The sequence below is a fragment of the Adiantum capillus-veneris genome, chromosome 9 (genome assembly GCF_014529385.1).
Source record: "Adiantum capillus-veneris isolate H3 chromosome 9, ASM1452938v2, whole genome shotgun sequence".
NCBI classification, from domain to species: domain Eukaryota; kingdom Viridiplantae; phylum Streptophyta; class Polypodiopsida; order Polypodiales; family Pteridaceae; genus Adiantum; species Adiantum capillus-veneris.
This window is the reverse complement of record NC_140939.1, coordinates 13,162,388-13,180,837: the sequence shown is the minus strand read 5'-3', so window position 1 is coordinate 13,180,837 and position 18,450 is coordinate 13,162,388. Positions and strand designations below refer to the sequence as shown.

Below are 18,450 nucleotides of genomic sequence, written 5' to 3'. Positions count from 1 at the left end.
AGTGAAGCAAGGCAAGATCTCCAAAAGGGTATAATCCCTTTGTAACCTACCTCTTGTTTTGAGGTACTAAAGCCATTGAGTGGCTGCTTTCCCGTGGACGTAGCCCACATTGGGTGAACCACATATATTGTGTGTACTCTCTCTCTCTCTCTCTACTCTATAATCTCTTGTGTGTGTAAATTATCTCTCTCCATTAGGTAATCTACTCAATTATCTACTTAGCTATGTCATATTTCCTGAAAGTACTAAGAGGTATTGTGTTGATGGTGATGTTTATAAAGGTAGTTGTGGAGTATTCCATGGTTGTACAACAGGTACGAAGATTGAACAAGAGAGGAAAAGCTGCTACAATTGTGGAATAAGAGAAAAGAGATGGAGTGGTGGTTACTAGTCTACCCTACGAGGATGGTAAAATTGGCCCATGTTTGAGCTGGTGGAGGTAGGTGATGGTAGGGCTCAACAGAATGAGAAGGAAGGTTTTTTTGAGGCTATGCTACAGAATGATGCGGTAGAGGATGATCCTCTTTCTTCCCTATTTGGAGAGGCAACGGCAAGGCATGTGTTTGAAGAACATGAGGATGAAGTGGGTCTACAATATGTGATGGTTGAGCCATATGTTAGGAAATAAGACGTAGCTAAATAGATTTTTGAGTAGATTACTTAATGGAGAGAGATAGATTTCACACACAAGAGATTATAGAGTAGAGAGAGAGAGAGAGTACACACGATATATGTGGTTCACCCAATGTGGGCTACGTCCATAGGAAAGTAGCCACTCAATGGCTTTAGAACTTCAAAAGAAGAAGTAGTTTACAAAGGGATTAAACCCTTGATAGAGCTCCCGCCTTGCTTCACTCTCACCACCTCACACTCGCCTTGTTGCATCAACTTCACACTATGAAATGTGTGTAGAAATGGCCTCCTTTTATAGGCCAAAAGGGCTGCCCTCTCTTATGAGAGACAGCCATGTGTAGCCGCCCTTGTCCGAATAAGTCCAAATCGGACCCTCCAATCCGCCCATGTGTGGCCGCCCTTGAGAAGACAAGTCCGCTTTTGAATTCGGCCACCGGCCACCGGCCAATGACTTCCGACCACCGGCCACCTGCCAACCGACCGGTTGTTTTCCAACCACTTTCCGGCCGCCGTCCGGCCATAATATTCCGGCGAAAAAGAATATTTCGGCAAAAAAAAAAGTCTCAAGGGCCTCCGCCCCCGAGGCCTTTAAAGTTGCCCCTGATTCTTGTCCGTGAAAATTTTGGTTCCCGGTGAGTGATTTCCCTTCATGCACGATGGCTTCTCCTCATAATGGGGGCCTTACAAATGTGCGCTTTTACCACAGAAAATTACAAGGGTAAATCACGCTCCATACTTAACACTAGGTTGGTAATGGGACACTTTTATGTCCTGGGACACTTTTATGTCCTGTTAAGTGACCATTTTCCTTGAATTATGTCAAGAGTTTCAAAATGGATTTTGAGGTGCTATCTATCTAGAAAGTTGTCTCATGAGCTGAAAAAACCTCCACATTTTTTTGGAATATCAATTCCATCTTTAACCTTGCCGTTGCATAACATTTCACAACCTAAACTGTGTGAAAAAACGGGTCATGTTTTTGGCTTTTTTCAACTTTTTGCAACTATACCACTCTAGAATTCATGTTTGTGAGGTCTATAATGCTAGAGAACTATCTTTAATAGTCCTCAACATGTCCAGATGCTTCCAGGGAGAAATAAATGTTAAAGTTGTAAGTTATGACCAAATTACAAAAATTGTCAAATCTTGTTTTTTAGCCAATTTTAGCTCTTCTATGATTTTTTTGGTGGCTTTCATGATATCCAAATGTAGTTTTGATTTTCTATGTTGCATATTGTAACATAAAGCTAATATTCCTTGAGTTTTGGGGCACCTAATACCCTATTTTGCATATTAGACAACAATGGTTGATTTTTTCAATTATAGAAGAAAACGAAACTTTCTAGTATATCAAGTATACCTTTTTCAATATTGTTAGTTTCTTGTGACAACTACATGCATTTTGTAGGTAGTAACCATATCTAGTCATAAGGATCAAATTTGGCTAGATATTGAATAGTTTCTATGGGATTCTACAACTCATAATGTTGAACCCAGTTTTTTCATGTTTGTTGTATTTAGTACTTCATCTTTGTCCCCAAGATTCCCCTTGGTAAGAGATGTATTATTCTTTTGACATGCTCCATGGCTCCTTATGAACCTTAAGGACAATAGGGAAATAAGAAAACATGCATATATTGTTTGTATTGAGCGTGGCTATAGAAACTTTGATGATAGGTTTGCAGAATGGTAAAAATTTAAATTTTTTGTACCTATTTCTTTTGGCAAAACAAAAAACAGTGAGTGAGAAGCAATCATATGTTCTGATCACCAAGCCATTGAAGTCAACTAGGGAATTTATCTCAAGTCCTACAAAAATCCCTAATCTTATTTTTATGCAACAAAACGTAAGAAATGACTGTTTTGATGAAAATGTAATGGTCCATCAACTTTGGAGGCTTGGTGTGACCAAAAGATGAGAAATTTTACAAGTTTCTTATTTTTTCCATGTGTAGTAGGCCTTGAACTATAACCTCATGAAAGGATTTTACAAAATGAGTGGATCTACTATGGTTTTGGAGGTTTTTTTCAAAACCCTGAAAGGACACTTTTATGTCCTGTTAGGTTACCAACCTAGTGTTAACAATCTCCCACTTGGAGACTGATCTCCAAACCAAACCTGTGACTGCTTTCTGTTCTGGCTTCTTATCCTTGAATGCCGATTGAAGATGAGCAAAAGCTCAACTTCTCCTTGTTGACCACCTTTGTAAACATGTCTGCAGGATTTTCACTTGTATGCACCTTTCCTAGCTTTAGTTGTCTCTCTTCCAAAAGAGTGCGTATGAAGTGATATCTAACCTCAATGTGCTTTGTCCTTGAATGAAAGGCTGAGTTCTTCGCAAGATGGATAGCGCTTTGGCTATCACTGTACAAGACACAATTGTCTTGTTTGAATCCAAGCTCTTCTAAGAATCTGTGAAGCCACATAATTTCTTTGCTTGCCTCCGTCATTGCTACATACTCTGCTTCCATGGTAGAAAGTGAAACCACTTTCTGTAGCTTTGAAGCCCAGCTTACTGTTGTGCCTCCAACCATGAACACATAGCCAGTAGTGCTCCTTCGAGTATCTTTGTCACCTGCCATATCTGCATCAGCATACCCTTCTAGAAAAATATCAGTTCCTCCAAAATACAAAGAATTTGTTGTTGTCCCTTTTAGATACCTAAGTATCCACTTCACAGCTTGCCAATGATCTTTAGTTGGGTTGTCCATGAACCTACTCACAACTCCCACTGCATGTGCAATGTCTGGCCTTGTCCAGACCATAGCATACATTAGAGAACCTACCGCTGCAGCATATGGAACTTTAGACTTATAGGCTATCTCCTCTTGTGTCTTTGGACACATATCCTTCGTTAGTTTAAAATGACCAGCCAAAGGTGTAGAAACTAGTTTTGCATTTTGCATTGCAAACCTTTCTAGTACCTTCTTGATGTAATCTTCTTGAGATAGCTTTATTGTCTTCTTCGTCCTGTCCCTTGATATTTTCATACCAAGTATCCTCTTTGCAACACCTAAATCTTTCATTGAAAAAGATTTGGACAGCTCCTCTTTTAGGTCTTTGATGTCCTGCATGTTAGCACTTGCAATCAACATGTCATCAACATACAACATTAGGATGATGAATTTCCCATCTCCCAAATTCTCTGTGTACACGCAGTGATCTGAGTTGCATCTTGTGAATCCATGATCCAACATCCATCGATCAAACTTCAAGTGCCATTGTCTTGATGCTTGCTTTAAACCATACAAGCTCTTCTTTAATCTGCAAATCAATTTCTCCTTACCTTTTACTTCATACCCCTTTGGTTGAAGCATGTAGATTTCCTCCTCTAAGTCACCGTGAGGGAATGCCGTTTTCAGGATTTTTTTGGAGAAAGGGATTGCGCATATGTACATACACATGCATGGTGCATCGAATAAAGGATTGCCCAATTTCCATAGCCAGGTGGTTACGTGGGGCCCACATGTGTACATGTAGGACAACATGTACATAGTGCATCGATTTTCACTATCACCAGTACCAGTATGTTTTTTCTACAATAATGAGGAGTTTATAGCGCGTAAAACTTCTCGAGGAAGCTATCCGCGGGCCGACGACATGAGGTAAGCAGGTGCGTCAGATGGCATCTAGTGGCGTAAAGAGGGCGAACGGGGTCAATATTTGCACGTGGATGAATACGGACACAAAGTGGTGTTTTCTTGTGAGAGTTATGCAGAAAGGTCATCATTAGGACCACTTTTTGGGGCCACTTCATGTGGTTGTGAGACGCATTATTGAAAAGAAATGAGTGCCAGGTGTGCGCATGGATGCAGCAGGGTGACAACTATGCACTGCGAGGTCAGTTTTTGGCCTATTCGGGGTCTGTTTGAGGTCATCTAAAAGGACAAGGGTGCCCAACTAATAAAGCTAAGTGGGGGAACTGAAAAAAATGAGAGAAGACCAGAAAAAACATGGAGAAGAGAGGAGGAACAGCCGCAAGTGTGTTTTTGGGATTTTTGGAGCTTGTTTTGGCCGTAAACTGCTCATCCGAGGTCGGATTTGAGCACTTTGACATTGTAGACTGGGGTTTTGGGCCGTTCCGGACGCGATGGCGCTGTCCATTTTGCCAAATTCCTCACTCTTTTTCTTCTATTTTTCTGTGTAATCTTCTCCGGTGAGTGAAGCTTCTTCTCCAATTTGTGATTGTATCTGGTATCTTTTACCCATATTGTGTGAGTTGTTTGCCCCATTGGTGTTGGCCCAAGCTCATTTGTATCTAAACATCAGAAGTTCTCCTCTTTTGAGCTGAGTTTTTGTGTGTGTGTGTGTGTGTGTGTGTGTGTGTGTGTCTGTGTGGAGTGGGCAAGTGGATAGTCTCTCTCCTCTCACTCTAGAGGTGTGTTCCCTGTCTCGGCCAGGTGTGTTGTGTAATCCGAGTGGTGCCCCATAGCGTGTGTGTGTGTATCATTCCCAAGAGTGTGTGTCGGGTCGTTATAGAGGTGTTGTGTGTGTTTCCATCCCGCTCACATTCTTTTGGCACCCCCACGGAGGATCTTCTTCGAGTACCTTCTGCTTCGAGCTTCAAGCTTCGAGATTCGGGATTACAGGTTACAGGTTGCAGATTACAGGTTACAGGTTACAGGTTACAGGGACAGGTACAGGTACAAGTGATTCACACAGGTATAGGTAGCTGGAGTACATTGATATACTAGCAGTGATGTCACTTGCAGTTGTTGTGGGTATGCATCACTTGGCGCCTGTTTGAGCGCATTGTCTGTTGGAATCTGTTGGATTGTATGTTACTTGTGGAAACTACCATTGTATGCCTTTGTGGAGCCATATTTGGTTTTATTTGGCAGTCCCAGCCATTTTTGAGACTTGGTCTGGAAGATAGTCATTTCTGAGACTTGACTATACGCGATTTGCATTAGCCTTCGTGTGAGGGTCGATAGTGTGAGGTTTTATTGAGCTGGGGGATTCTCAAATGTGGAGATCCTTTCGGTGATACAGGTAGCTGGAGCACCCTTTTCGTGACCTCGCCATAGGCTATGTACTAGTGAGTCCTATTTGATGCTCGGGTTCTATTGTTGACAGTTTATGCATACATATACAGTCTATATTTTGGGTTCCTACTGCTCTATTTCTGGGGAAACTCTGCCAAAATTTTTCCAAGTTATGATGACTGGTTTTTTGGTATTTTGAGCCATTTATGCTGTTATGCTGCTGAAATTTTGGCAAAATTAGAGGTTGAGTCAGGTGTGCCTTCTTGGGAGCTTCATGGTTGGCTTTAATGGATGATCAAAATGGCCCTCAGTTCACTGCTTTTCATTTAACTCAAAGAATTCAGATTAATGTTCATGTGTCCAGGAAGATCTTTTTCCAGCAGCGCATAGTCTTTATGTTTGGGCCAAGAAGATTGAGAGAGATCCTGGAATGTCCTTTGCATGTTGTCATTCCGATGATTAACTATGAAAACTCATTTGATGTGCATGTGTTTGTCCTTATCTAAAGCTGAGCTCCATTGAAGTTTCTGGGGATTGGGTAGTGAAAAGTTTTGGGTTCTTGCACGTGTGTTCGAAGGGGTTCTCAAAGCATCATAATTTGGGTAGCCATGGCTTTCTCTTATCCGGAGTTTCATGGAAGAAGTGATGAAGATGTGGAAGAATTTTTGGAAAAGATGGAGGTTGCCTGCATTAGCAACTAGATTCATGACCCTACACAAATGTTACGCCTTCTCCAAATTTGTTTGAAGAGTGATGCACGAGTTTGGTCTAAAGCATTTGAAGAGGAGTTGCGTGTGGCTGATCCACCTGTAAGGTTGAGTTGGGACAATCTACGACATGGGTTGGAAGTGGAGTTTGTGAAGATAGAAGATCCTGACAAAGTGTGGCAAGAAGTATAGGCTTTTGTGCAAAAGGAAGGTGAGCCAGTAGATGCGTACATACGTAAGTTTTCATTGGCATGGGAGCGAATGTGCAAGGCCTTAGCACCATAGGTACCCCCGCCTGACATGATGAAGAAGGACAGGTTCTTGGATGGTCTTTGGGAGAATATACGTTGGAGAGTGGAGCTAAAGAAGCCTAGGACATATGAAGATGCACTAGAGGTATCAAGGAACAAAGAGTGGAAGTTGAGGAAAATGAGCCAGTTAGGGGTGGAGTCTTTGCCCATGAGGTCTGAATTTCAGCCTATAGAGTCTTTACAAGGTCGCATGTCAGGGGTTCATCACGAACCAGTGGTTCCTGTTACTACTCAGGTTATGCTAGCAGTGCAAGATGATGGGCTAAGGCAAGACATGAGGCAAATGGTAGATTTGATGAAGAATCTCAGCCTAAACATGCTAGGCCAAGTGGGAAATAATCGAGGTCGAGGGAGGTTTGCAAATCAGCCAGGAGGTGAAGAAAGGCCTAGGAATGGTGTTGGACAAAGCAATGGTAGGTTTTGGAGACAGACGCCCACATGTTACAATTGTGGAGAGTTGGGTCACATCAGCCCGCAATGTGATAAGCCACCAAGGATGGGGGGAGACATGTATCCATTGCCAAGACAGGTGCTAACTAGGTCAAATGATTATGGCATCGAAATTAAGGGAGACGAAGGAACCACTGGACTGACCCAGGAGGAAAAGGGAAAGACAAAAGTGCTAAGTGTAGTCACCTTGGAGAAGGCATCAAAGCTAGAGGATACATTAGTGATGCCTATTGGGAAGAGGACCACAGAGGATAAGGAAGGAAGAAGTGCCCCAGGTCCTAGTAAGAAGAAAGGAAAGAGCCATGAAGGCGAGGATATCAAGGCCAAGAGGAAAAGGAGAGCTCGTCGAAAGTTTCATGTTTCAGATTTTCCACTAGGGGATGGGCAATTAAGCTATGACTTGAAGGAGGATTTGACGAGCAGGAAGGCAGATGTTACTTTTGGACAGCTTATAGAGATGGTGCCTAGGCTAAAGCGACAGTGGAAGAGGATGGTTAACCCAATGGAGAAGGAGCCAGAGAGAGGTTCAGTAAAGGTGTTGGCAATGGATGAGCTACCAGACATTTGTCCAATAGTAGATGTGTGGCATAAAAGGAAAAATTTGGGACAAGGTTATGTGGATGGCGGAGCCCAAATATGTGTCATAACACACTCATGCGTTGAGAAGATGGGTCTCACAGTGGCTGGGGTGTCAGGTTTTCGGATCAGATTGGCAAACCATCAAAAAGTAAAATTCTTGGGTGTTGTAAAGAGCTTAGAAGTGGAGGCATATGATGCAAAGGCAGTGGTTGATTTTCATGTGATGCAAGCAGGGTTGGGAGAATATCCTATTATACTGGGTAGACCATGGTTACGTGCAGTGGGAGCTGTTCAAGATTGGCGACATGGTACGATTAGCCTCTATGGAAAGACAGGTACCAAGAAGCTTTATAATATGGACACAAGGAAACGATTAGAGGAGCTTTATGAAGATGAGGATGAGTCTAGTGATGAAGACTCTTCCACGGTGACAGATGAGGATAGTGATAGCACTACCAGCAGTGATGAGGATGCTAATGTTGCATTTCTTTTGATGGACAAAGAAATACAGGAGTTTGGTTTAGTTGCATTTGCGAATGAGGTTGAAGATGAAAGTGAAGGGCCTTATGAAGTGATTGAAGGGCTGATGCAAACCAAGGTTGAGTTGTCAAAGAAGAAGGAATTGATGACACAAATGATCAGTGGAGACCTTTCAGCTATGGAGAAGGATATATATTTGCACATGTTGGCTAGTTTTCCTGATTTGTTCATTACTTCATATGAAGAGATCAAAGGGTTCAATGGTGAAGAGATGCATATAGAGCTGAAAGAAGGTGCTAAGCCAGTGCGGCAAAGGCTAAGAAGGATGGGTCAAGAGCAAATGGAAGCCTTGCGAGAAGAGGTGGACAAGTTGTTGAAGGCAGGGTTCATAGTCCCTGTCGAGACCACAGAATGGGTGAGTCCAGTAGTAGTCAGTCCAAAGAAGGATGGGAAGTGGAGAATTTTTGTAGATTTTAAACCCTTAAACGCAGCCACTAAGAAGAACCCATATCCTCTTCCATTCATCGATCAGATCTTGGATTCAGTGGCAGGTTATGAGAGGTACAGTGTGTGTGATGGTTTTTCAGGCTATTTTCAATTGAAGATTGCTCTTAAAGACCGCACAAAGACAACTTTTATTACGCCATGGGGCTGCTATTGCTACACAGTATTGCCATTTGGGTTGTCAAATGGACCTTCCTTCTATCAAGAGAGAGCAAATTGGGTGTTGGAACCATTCATTGGTAGTTGTGTTAAAGCTTTTATGGATGACTTCTGTGTTTATAGCAGTAGGGCTGAACACCATGAGCAGCTGCAGATGGTATTGACTCGATATGATGAATGTGGAGGACAACTAAATCCAAAGAAATGTCATCTAGCACAGCCAAGGGTGAAGTTATTGGGCCATATGGTGTTAGAAAATGGCATTGAGGCTGATCCAGATAAGGTTAAGTCTATTATTCTTCTTCCATCACCTACGAGTACGAAGCAATTGGAAACTTTTATACACAAAGTGAAGTACATGGCACGGTTTATTCCATTGTCTTCGCAGCTTCTTTATCCATTACAGCAAGTGGCAAAGCATGATCCATTGCAATGGGATGACAAGTGTGAAGAAGTGTTTCAAGAGGTGAAAGAGGTGTTAGGGGGGTTGTCAGCCATGCAGGCTCCTGATTGGGAGAAAGTGTTTTATGTAAATCCATCAGTAGGGGATGATGCCATTGGAGCCATGCTATTGCAATAGGGAAAGGGCAGCCATTATATGAGGCCAGTGTATTGTGCAAGTCGAGTGAAGTTGGTAGCGGAGAGAAAGTTCTCGGAAGTAGAGCTAGTGATGGCCAGTGTAATATTTGCTTGTCGACGATTTCGTCATTACTTGCTACCACGGCCTTTTTTTTTCTTGACGAGTTATGCCTTTTTGCCACAGTTAATTAATGGTACTAACATGTCAAATGTGATGAAGAAATGGGTAATTGAGCTGCAGGAGTTTGAGTTCTCTTTTCTAGTGGAAGATAGTATAAGGGCCACCCTAGCTGATTTGTTGACCTACAAGGAGAATCCTCTTGTTGTTAAGGAAGAGGTGGTGAGAAAGGTAGTTGAAGAAGTGCCACAGATCAGCAATGCACATGTGTTGTTCTTTGATGGTTCATACAGAAAGAGCCATGATGCAGCTTCAGGGGGTATAGCACTTTATGATCCAGAGGGGAAGCTAGTATGCAAGAGAGGGTTCAAATTGAATGCTCATAGTAACAATGAGGCTGAATATGATACTCTGGAAGCCGGATTACACATTTGTTTGAAGCATGGGGTTCGAAGGTTGAGCATAAAAGGTGATGCCTTGTTAGTGGTGAAGCAAGTGCTGGGTGTGTGGAAGAGCAAGAACACCTCATTGAAGGAAATGTGCTTCAGAATTAAAGGCCTGTTAAAAAAGTTCGAACCATGGATCATCAGACACATTGAACGTGCTCTAAATGGAGAGGCACATGAAGCAGCTCAAGGCATGATTGGGGAGCTATTCGTGTTGAGGACCACTTTACCTCTTTATCATGGCCGGGAAAGTTTGGCTCAAGAAGAGGAGTTTTTTCTAACAGGAATCATTCCAAAGGAGATTCAGAAGTCTAAGAAGTATGGCTTTGTGCGTAGATCATACAGGTACAAATTGATTGGTGATGTCTTATACATGAAAGGAGCTGATCTCGTGTTGAGACATGTACCTTGGCGGGAGGAGCTTTACAGAGTGTTGGAAGAGAATCATGAAGGAGAAAATATTTCATTGAAGTCAATACCTTTCTTTTGAGAAAAACCTTTTACCACAAGCCTAGACTTGTACCTTTTCTTCCCACCTTCTTCTTCCTTCAGCTTGTACACCCATTTGTTTTGAAGTGCCCGCTTACCTTTAGGCAACTCAACCAACTCCCATGTTTGGTTGCGATGTAGTGAGTCCATCTCCACTTGCATGCTCTTCGTCCATTCTTCTTTGGATTCATGTTGCATAGCTTCTTCATATGATTCCGGATCTCCAGAATCTGAGATCAAGAGATGGTTGAAGGAAGGAACAAACCTTTCTGGAGGTCTACTTGCTCTTGTAGATCTTCGGGGAATAGGTTGAGGCTCCTCATTTGGTTGAAGTTGTTGCACATTGTCACCGTTTGCAGTCCTTGAGTCTTCACTGTCCTAAAGCTCCATGTACTCATCACCTGTTTCTTTTGTTTGTTTTCTTTCCAAGTAATCTTTGTACATATTTTGTTCGTTAAAAATTACATCCCTACTCCTTAAGATTTTACCATCTTCAGGATTCCATAGGTGATACCCAAAGTCTCCTTCTCCATAGCCAATGAAGAAACACTTTTTGGACTTTGCATCTATCTTTGATCTTAGGCTTCTATCTATGTGCATGAAAGCCTCACACCCAAACACTTTGAGAAATGCATAATTCACCGGTTGATTAAGTACACAGACGTACTTACAGCTTCCGCCCAAAGCTCAAGCGGTAGGCGTGCATGTAGCCGCATGCTTCGTGCTCGTTCCATGATTGTCCTGTTCATCCTTTCCGAAATCCCATTTTGTTGAGGTATCCTTGGGGTTGTCCTTTCCCTCCGAATGCCATTGCTAGCACAAAAGCTTTCAAAAGCTTGGCTGCAATATTCGCCTCCATTGTCGGATCTGAGGCATTTAACCTTGGTACTTGTTTCATTCTCCACAAAGGCTTTCCACCTTTGAAATATGGAAAATACATCGGATTTTTTCTGCATGACATAAACCCATGTTTTTCTAGTCGCATCGTCTATGAATGTTACATAGTACAATGAGCCACCAAGTGATGGTGTACTTGCAGGACCCCAAACATCAGAATGAACCAACTCAAGTTTTTTATTTTTTCTTTCATTTCCTGATTTTTGAAATTTTACCTTTTTTTGTTTACCATAAACACAATCTTCACAGAACTCTAAGTATACTTCTTTCAAACCTGGTAGAAGCTTCTTTGTTTGAAGGATTTTCATTCCTTTGGCACTCATATGCCCGAGTCAGTAGTGCCACACTGCACTGTCAACTTCTGTAGTTGCTGCACAAGCTGAAGGTTGTGTGCTAATAGTACACAAGTAAAGTGTACCGACTTTTTCACCCTTGGCAACCACCAAAGATCCCTTTGAGATCTTCCACCGTTTGTTTCCGAATGCAATGTTGTGACCTTCATCGTCCAATTGTCCTGTAGAGATTAAATTTTTGCGAAGAGAAGGAACATGCCTAACATCTTTAAGCTTCCATTCATTTCTGTTAGCAGTTTTGACAGAAATTGTACCTTTGCCGACAATCTCACAAGCTTCATCATCTCCCAAGTATACATACCCAACATTACCTTTGGTGTAGTCTTGGAAATGTTGCTTGTGTGGTGTCGCATAAAATGAAGCCCCGGAATCTACTGTCCAGGAATTAGACACATTGTCTAATGAGAGAATTAGAGCATCTTGCTCTACTTTACCTGCCACATTGGCCTCTGATGTTGGCTTGTTTTCTTGAGACTCTGTCTCCTTCTTCTTCTTGGACTAGCAATCCTTCTTGACGTGGCCCTTCTTGCCGCAGTTCCAACATTCAAGAACTGACTTTGTGCGTGACTTGCTCCGCCTTGAGCGATCACGACCCTTTTGGTTTTTGAACCTCTCCTTAGGCCTTCCTCTTGTTTCCATTGATAGTGCAACACTTGATGATTCTCCTGTGCTTCTCCTTCGCATTTCCTCGCTTAGGAGAACACCCACAACATCATCAAACTTAAGAGTATTTGTGCCAGAGATAGAATTACTTACAGCCATCACAAGGCTGTCCCAACTATCCGGTAGAGATGATAGTATAAGGAGAGCTCGCACTTCGTCATCGAAATTGATTTTCACTGATCGAAGTTGACTTATGTTTGTGTTAAAGTCATTTAGGTGTTTTGCAACTGAACCATTCTCTGCCATCTTTAGATTGAACAAGCGCTTCATAAGAAATACCTTATTGGATGCCGATGGTTTCTCGTAGAAGTCGTCAAGTGACTTCATCAAGTCCTCCGTGGTCTTCATCTCCGAAACATTGAAGGCCACCGTTGACGCCAAGATTAACCGGATTGTTCCTTGTGCCTTTCGATCAAGGGCAATCCATGCTTCATCTGCCATTGTTACGGGCTTCTTCGCAAGACCGCTTAGTGGAAAATAGAGGTCCTTCTGGTAGAGATAGTCTTCAATCTGCATCTTCCAATGTTGGTAGTTTTTGTCGTTGAACTTCTCAATCTTGAGCTTCCCTTCCTCCGCCATAACTCCCACTCAATTCAAGGAATCCTTTCCTTGAGATAATTTAGCTACGAGCAAACCTTGCTCTGATACCAGTTGTTAGGAAATAAGACGTAGCTAAATAGATTTTTGAGTAGATTACTTAATGGAGAGAGATAGATTTCACACACAAGAGATTATAGAGTAGAGAGAGAGAGAGAGTACACACGATATACGTGGTTCACCCAATGTGGGCTACGTCCACAGGAAAGCAACCACTCAATGGCTTTAGCACTTCAAAAGAAGAAGTAGTTTACAAAGGGATTAAACCCTTGATCACCACCTCACACTCACCTTGTTGCATCAACTTCACACTATGAAATGTGTGTAGAAATGGCCTCCTTTTATAGGCCAAAAGGGCTGCCCTCTCTTATGAGAGATAGCCATGTGTGGCCGCCCATGAGAAGACAAGTCCGCTTTTGATTTCGGCCACCGGCCATTGACTTCCGACCACCGGCCACCGGCCATTGACTTCCGACCACTGGCCATTGGCCATTGACTACCGGCCACCGGCCAACCGACCGGTTGTTTTCCGACCACTTTCCGGCCGCCGTCCGGCCATAATATTCCGGCGAAAAAAAAAAGTCTCAGGGGCCTCGGCCCCCGAGGCCTTTAAAGTTGCCCCTGATTCTTGTCCGTGAAAATTTTGGTTTGCGGTGAGTGATTTTCCTTCACGCACGATGGCTTCTTCTCATAATGGGGGCCTTACAAATGTGCGCTTTTACCACAGAAAATTACAAGGGTAAATCAGGCCTTATACTTAACACCATATGGTTCTACCTATGTGGATGATCTTGAAGATGCGCTGGTTGAAGATGTTGCAAGATTGGAGTGGAGCGCAAAGCTAATAGAAGAACCTTTGAATGAAGAACAGGTGCTGCCAGTTGTGCATGAGGAGAAAAAATAGGCTATGGGAATGGAGAAACTGATAACGAAGGTCTACGGCTCATTATTGATGGACGATGATGGAAGCAAAAGTGCAATGGGCCATTCGTCAGCTAGAGGAGTCTTTGGAGGCGTTATCTTCTCTATAGTTGAGAGAGGATTGCAGGTATGGCCGTTGAGCAAGATAGTGAGCATGATGCTGCTCTATACAAAGCATATTGGATACCTGTAGAGTCTTGGAGTGGTGAAGGTGTACTAGTTGCATTCCATGTGCACCATTGGATATTTGCATGGATATAGTACTACATGGAGCTGCTAGAGAAGGATGGTGATGACCACATGTACGTGTTTGACCCAGAGGGATGATGATAGGAAATGCAAGGGGGTGGGAAACCTACCTAAAGCACACGGTGTGCGAGAGGAAAAGGACAAACCTTTTGTACATTTCTTGTACATAGAGTTATGGTTTTTTGAGTGCTTTCAGTTGTCACCTTGGTGTGTGAGTTTTAAAGTTCTGCACATATGCTTTTGGTCAAACATAAATGTTCGACGAGGGGGCTGGGCAATGATGGTGCAGCCAAAGTTGGTCCAATATGGAAAGTGGTCTATGCCAAGAAAAGGCAGCAAGCAAGTGCAATGCAAAAGGCTAAGGCAGGTACCAAGGTCCCGGGCAGCCAAAGGGTAGCCAAAGTGTATGCTCAATGTGGTTTTTTAGACCAGAAAAGCTTCAAGATTAGTCCATATGGGATGAGAGGTCAAGGTGTCCAAAGTGTCAAGTCAATGCTCTAGAATGTAGTGTTTAGTGTGCTCTAGAAGCCGGTCCAAACGGATCGTCAAATGGAACCCCGGTGCTCAAGATACTGCAGTTCAAAGTTAGAAGGAGTTGCAAATCCCCGACGGGTAGGGCAACTGCGGGTAGGTGGCCTAGGATGATGTTAGTGGATGCTTGTGGAGAACTCAAATTATTGAGTATGCCTATCTTCTCCGATTGCCAATCGGAGCTCTGGTTAGCAAGTTATGATAGATTTTTCGGGGGTCGGGTCTATGCTCACTTGCCCGCATAGGAGGATGCGCCATCTGGCTTGACCTTGCCAAGGTTCTCGAGGGTAGCATGCATCATGTGGAGTAGAAAAAAATTGACGGCACGTGATTCTGAGCCTTGAGCTCCAAGTTATAGATAAACAAATTTTGGGGCAATTGCTCGGAGAAAGGTACCATATTTTTATTTTATTTTTGACGACCTCGGTTTGCGGCCTTGGGAGGATCAAGCGGTGGCGAGAGTTGAGCGGCTCAAAGTCCAAGAGGGGAATTTTTATTGGGTTTTTCCGATTTGGGCATGTAATCACTGAGTAGGAGGAAGCAAGGCTCTGAAGTGGGGGGAAAATTTTCATTTTCAATGTTTTTTTGAGGGGTTTCATATGCCTTGAGGGATGAGGTCCCCCACAGGCTTCCACATGGCACGACATATCTCCCACCTACGATGGAGGAGGCAGGGCGCCCGAGATTTATTGGTTGGGCCGTGAACATCATTTGGTATGCAAAGGGGGAGAGAGAGGAGCTCCCTCACCCTGTGGCGATGGCGAGCCCCCCGAGAGGGCACTGCGATTGATGGTGCCACTGGTTCATTGTACAACGATTTTGAGAGCTATTGGCAGCGGCAAAGCCGATAGCGGCGGCTTGTGGCGTCCCTTGTGCTATCCAGCAGCTTGCAATAATGATGATGTTGCATCACACTTGATAGGGGCTATTCCTGCATTGCGCCCGCTAGGGCCCCCCCTTTTTGAAATCAAAAGTCTCCCCCCCTCAATGGCAAGGTAGCTATTGCTCATAAGGGGAGGGGTTCCTATGGCAGGTGAGTGAGAGTGAGAGAGAGACCATGCAAGCATGTCGCCAAGTGTCGTCAAATAAAGAAAATGCAAAAAATGGATGCTCCCTCCCTATAAAGGGGTTTTTTTAAAACATTTTAGGGCATTTTTTGCTCCCAGCAAGAGGGTGTGTACCTTGAGGGAAAGAGAAAACAAGGAGGGGTTCTCTTCAGAGGACCGAGAGGGCGCCTCCCCCTATGTATTTTTTTAAGCCGAGTGTGGCTATGGTGTTTTTTTTAGCAGAGAATAATGTCCCTCCATTGAAAATGGTAGTTTTTGTCATGCTATTCCTTCTCCCCTTCTCCTTCTCTGCTCTATTGCGTGTGGTATCGGGTGTGTGATGGCGGGTGTGCCACCCGATGAGTGTGTGTGCAGAGAGAGAGAAAGAGAGAGTGTGTGGTGTTTGTGTGCAAGGGTAGATGGTAAATTGTGGCCGTTTTATGCTTGCGGGTTGATTGATGGTCTGTTAGAGCGCGGGTGCGTCGAGTTGTGGTTGGATGTGTGTGCAGTATCGGGAATTGTGTGAGTCAAAGGTGCTTATTGAGTGGATTGGGGTGTTGTGTATGCCCTGAGCTATAGAAGGCAGCTCCCTCTGTGTGGTGATGGGTGTGTTTTCCCATTCCCCCTCTCCAACGTGTAGATTGCAGATTTATGATCTCTACTAAAATCAGAGATCATATGTGGGAGTTACGGAAGGCCAAAAATCGTAAAATTGTCCACCTCATTTTTGGGAGGAAAAGTGCACCCTTTGACCACTCTTACACATGTCTTAAACACCCACCATTCGTGCACACAGGGCATACACCTATTCATCAAAATGTTTATCATCTCCTTGAGCTCATGACAAATAAATAGGCCCTCCTAGACCCCATCATCTTCCTATTAATGCATATTGGTGATTGAACTAGTCCTCCATTAGGAAGAGGATGGGGTCTAGGAGGGCCTCTTTATTTTCCATGAGATTATGTAAGTGATTAACATTTGGACGAATAGATACATGCCACGTGTGCAAGAATGGTGGGTGTGTAAGAGAGGTGTAAGAGTGGTCAAAGGGTGCACTTTTCCCCCCAAAAAGGGGGAGGAAAAATTTATGATTTTTGGCCTTCCATAACTCCTAAATATGATTTCCGATTTGAGCAGAGATTATAGATCTAGAATCTACACGCCAAGCTCTTTCCATAGATATGGTACATAATATACTTTTTCCTGCTCGATTTTAAATTTCATTTTGGGGGAAAATTTTGAATTCAAATAAACTAGCCATTTGACCTGTTTGAATTCAAAAGTTGTCCTTTGATTGCTTTCTCAATACTAAATGTTTGACTTCATTAAACTGTCAAATAAAGACTCTCTCCTAGACTCCATTCTCTTCCTAATGCCTAATTGTCTGAAATTATGTCATCCAAAACCTCATTTTTTTCTTCTTATGAACCTGTTTTTGAACTTGATATTTGATTCCCTTTTGCAATTTCCAACTAATAGGTCCCTTTGATTTAGACCTAGTAACAATCATTACATCCAGATCCTGACTTTCAAAACATTGTTTACAATCTCAAGCCCACTCATCACAATGCTCTTTTATTTGTTACTCCTGATTTTCTTCATATACCTCCTCTGGTGCTTGTTGCTCAATTATATAAATTAGTATCACATTTGCTTGAGCATGTGGCTGATTTTGTTGCTATTTTAGTGAATTAGCTTGTTGGTTATTTTGATTGTATGGCACTACTGGAATTCCTCTTTCCTCTGTATGCTTGACCCACAAAGTACAATTCAGACCAACCCAATGATTTGGTCCACCACAATAAACACATGTCATTACTTCTGGTGGTCTTTTTTGATTATTTTCCTGATTTCTCTAAGCTAATTTTGGAGGTCAATGAGGTCTTTGAAATGGTGGTATCCACCTGAATGGAGCTACTTGATTAGTTTCAGCATCATTTATTCCTCTACATGCATTAGGAGTTGGTCTACTCTTGCTATTAGGATTATACCAGCATTGTGTTGTATTATATCCTTCTCTTTCACAAATATGGAAATACTACTTCTCTTTACCCCTCGTAAAAAGCAAATTTATTGAAGGAACACAAAGTACTCTATTGTAAAATGTCTCCTTTGATGGGGGAAACCTATAATACAAAGCCTTTTGGAGGGGGGACCGGCTCCATGAAAATCTAGTCCTCAACTATTGTCAATAGCTTAATTTCTCTCTCTTTTTGAAGTAGTGTTCATGCCTATATAACTAGGTGTTCTGCTTTGTTTCTCTGTTTGTCCAAGCACTCTTTCTATGCTCATTAGGAATCTACTCTTAATGAAATGCTCACTATGTCTATGTTATTTTCCACTACACACAAGTTACTAGACCATTAAATGTTACATTGGTATCAGAGCACAAGGTTTCTCTTTTCTCGCTCAAGAAGAGAGGTCCTCAAGCTGACTATAAATGGTTGGATTATTAACTTAAATTAAGTAAGTAGAATAGGGATTTTTCAGCCTTGCAGTGCACCTGCTTTGTGCAGATAATGGGGCATCACCGTTGAGAGCTATTGTCTTAATAGTGGAGTCCTACGAGCCTACGGCTTAACTTCTATTGAGCTATTACAAGCTTGACAGGAGCCAATACTGTTTTGGTGGTGAAAGACCTCTCTTCTATTCCTTGCAATTAATGACATTCAAGCCACGGGTACAGGAGCTTGAGTCCTTATCTAAAGGGGTTAAGAGGAGTAGAAACTAGGGCTTGAAGTGCCAAAGT

The 18,450-nt window shown here is 42.8% G+C and overlaps 1 pseudogene; it reads left to right on the top strand.

Moving 5' to 3' along the window:
- Positions 1-490: 490 nt before the first annotated feature.
- On the top strand, positions 491-14,133 carry LOC147450145 (uncharacterized; annotated as a pseudogene).
- The last annotated feature ends 4,317 nt before the right edge of the window (positions 14,134-18,450 follow it).